General features: G+C 36.3%; 1 pseudogene; it reads left to right on the plus strand.

Moving 5' to 3' along the window:
* The first annotated feature begins 596 nt into the window (after window positions 1–596).
* LOC101632421 lies at window positions 597–1464 on the plus strand (annotated as a pseudogene).
* Window positions 1465–3109: the final 1645 nt, after the last annotated feature.

Consider the following 3109-nt stretch of genomic DNA (forward strand, 5'->3'; position numbering starts at 1 on the left):
AGCAGCAGCAGCATAAGGATAATAGAAATCCTGGAAGAGGAAGAGAGGGAAAAGGGAACAGAGTATGTTTAAAGAAAGACAGGAATATTTCTCAAACCTGGGGAAGGAGATATACAAGTTCATGAAACTGAAAGAATACCTGATTGTCTAAATGTTATGAGACATAGACCAAGATACAAAGTCATGAAATTACTAAAAATTCAACACAAAGAATATTGAAGGTGATCAGGGGGCAAAACAGATAGCATCTAAAGGAAATCCCCTAAGAATGACATCAGACTTCTCCAAGGATAAAGGATATCCAAGGATACCCTATGGATAAATAGAATAGAACAACATACAAAATACTAAAATGAGAACAACTGCCAGTTAAAAATACTTTATCTTGCAAGACACACCTTCAGGTATGAAAGAGAAAGGGTTTCACAAACAAACATTATGCCAACACCAGACCTCTCCTACAAGAAATACTTAAATGGGCTCACCTACCTAAATCAAAGAGGAGAAACTTCACAAAAAAAGGAACAAGAAACTAGATAGAACCAAAAACCCAGAAACAAAATGGCAATATGAATCGCCATGGTAAATGTAAACAGACTGAATTCATCAATCCGAGCTCTTCCAAAAAACAGAGACATTCCTCCTGTCCCATCACATTCCCTCTTTCCTTCATCATTGGAATGAAGTTAGACCTGCTGCAATATGATTAGTGGCCTACAACAGATTAAGTACAATGATAAGGGAGACCTCTCTTCATAGTGGCCATGGACCTTATTGTCAATGAATGGTACCTTGAATGGTACAAGACTGGGCACCCATATAGCCATACATGGATGCTAACTGGGAAACCAAGCATTTCCTCACTGGTTCAAATGACAACAGCTATTACCTCCAGAACATTTTCTGAAAAAGGGAAGCAACTAGTCCCTATCAAGACCAATTCAGCTGTTTGAACTTTGGCTTTGACTTTGGGGCAACATCATCATGTTCTCCATGGACAAGAGATGGGCAACCAGTACTTTTTGATCTTTTGACTTGTATAATCCAAAGCAGAACAACAAGCCCTGCATAAAGGGCCCTTGTAATGACTCCAAGTTCACAGTGGCTATTTGGGGACCGTTGGAGAGTGCATCATTGCAGGCCATGAAAATGGAGAGTTCAGAGTAGTGTGATATATATGGAGAGGTACTTGTAAATGTTAAGAAGTACTCCTGGCAGATCAACAACATTCAGTTATCCAGAGACATGACCATGGATGTCACTGCTTCCAAGAAAAGCAGTCAAGCTCTTTGATTCCACAGCCATTGAACACCATAAGACCTTCTGGATGGAACATGCCATTAATTCAGGTGCCCTGTCTCTCAACTATGGTCATGTAGTACTAAAAATGGTCAGAAAACCATGGGAGTCATAACCTCCATGAGAATTGGTAAGTTGAAGAAGGGTATTGCACTCGGTCTTTGAAGAAGAATTTGGGAAAGTCTATTCAGACCAATCAACAGATTTTTTGTTTGTTTCCTTTTTGAGGAATCATTTTATTTATTTATGCATTCTAGAGTTAGTGTGTAGGCCAGAGGTACAGGGGGTGAGAGGTTTCACCAGTGATAGAGTAGAAAGCAGAACAGGCAGGCAGACTGAAAAATATTGCTGAGGGGAGTAGGGGGTAAAACAGGAGAGTTCTGTTGAAGCATGTAAGTCAGCTCCTTGGCCAAGAGTTGAACTAGTGCCGCAGTGGATGCCTATAACTCCATAGTGCTGAGACTTACTTCCTTGTACCACCAGGGAGGTTCAACAGTGTTGCCTTCTATTTTGATAGCAAGAGCTAGAGCAGTGGTAAAGATAGCTATATCCCTATCCTCTATTTTGACCCACTGGTTTTTTTAGTTGAGTTTGAATCTTAAGCTGAATCTACTACCTGGACCAGAATATTTTGTACTCGATAAATAAATTGGTTTGGAAATAAAAAAAATTAATTGGGAAAGGAAATACTTCCAAACATATTTTTATGAGGTAGACATCACCATGATAGCCAGAATCAGAGATATCACCAATTCCCATGATGAACATAGCTTCAAAAAATCTTTGGTAAAATATGAACAAACTGAATCTAACAATGCATTGAAATGATCTTATGCCATGACCAAATGGGATTTATACCAGGGACATGAGTAATTCAATTTCTGAAAACATAATTCAGAACGTCAAACAAAAATAAAGATTAAAAAAAAGAACATATGATTATTTCAATAAATGTCAAGAAAACATCTGATAAGATTCAACATCCCTTTATGATGAAAGCCCTTGAAAAACTGGGAATAAATGTAACATATCTTAGCACACTAAAAGCCATGTGAATCAATAAAAGGCTATTCTTTATTTCAGTGAAAAACAAAGTGTTTCTACTAATAGCTGGTGCAAGGCAAGAATGTCCACTCTTACCATTACTACTCAGCATAATATTGGAAGTGCTGACTAAAGCAGTTAAATGAAAGATATAAAAGTGATCTGAATTGGGAAAGAAGTAAAGCTATAATTATTTGCAAAAGAAATGATAATGTAAATAGAGAATCCTAAAGACTTCACTGAAAAACTAATTGAAACAATAAATCAGTTCAGCAAAGAGGCAGGATATAAAATCAATACATAAAAGTCAATTGATTACATTTATGAAAACAACGAGATAGATTTTTTTATAAAAGGATCCAATTCATAATTATACTTCAAAAAGTAAATGCCTCAGAGGTAAGCCTAACAAATGACCCATACAAATAAGACATTGTTAAAATAACTAAAAGATTACATTTTAAAAAACAGGCAGATATTCCCTTGTCATGAATTGGAAGGATCTACATTATCTAATTGGCAATCCTACCAAAGCAAGCAATATACAGATTCAGTGTAAACCCAGTAAGAATTTAAAATGGCTTTCTTCAAAAGGAAACTTGCACTAACAAGTTCATTGTAGTACTGTTTATCTTAACCAAGATATGGAAACAGCCTAAATTAAAAAAAAAATGAGTAGATTATAAAGAATACTACACAGCCATCAGAAAATATGAACTCATGTTAACTGTAGCAACAGGGAAATAGTTGGAAGAGATAATGCTCA

Source organism: Condylura cristata, unplaced genomic scaffold (genome assembly GCF_000260355.1).
Source record: "Condylura cristata isolate star-nosed mole 26May11 unplaced genomic scaffold, ConCri1.0 scaffold00017, whole genome shotgun sequence".
NCBI lineage: Eukaryota > Metazoa > Chordata > Mammalia > Eulipotyphla > Talpidae > Condylura > Condylura cristata.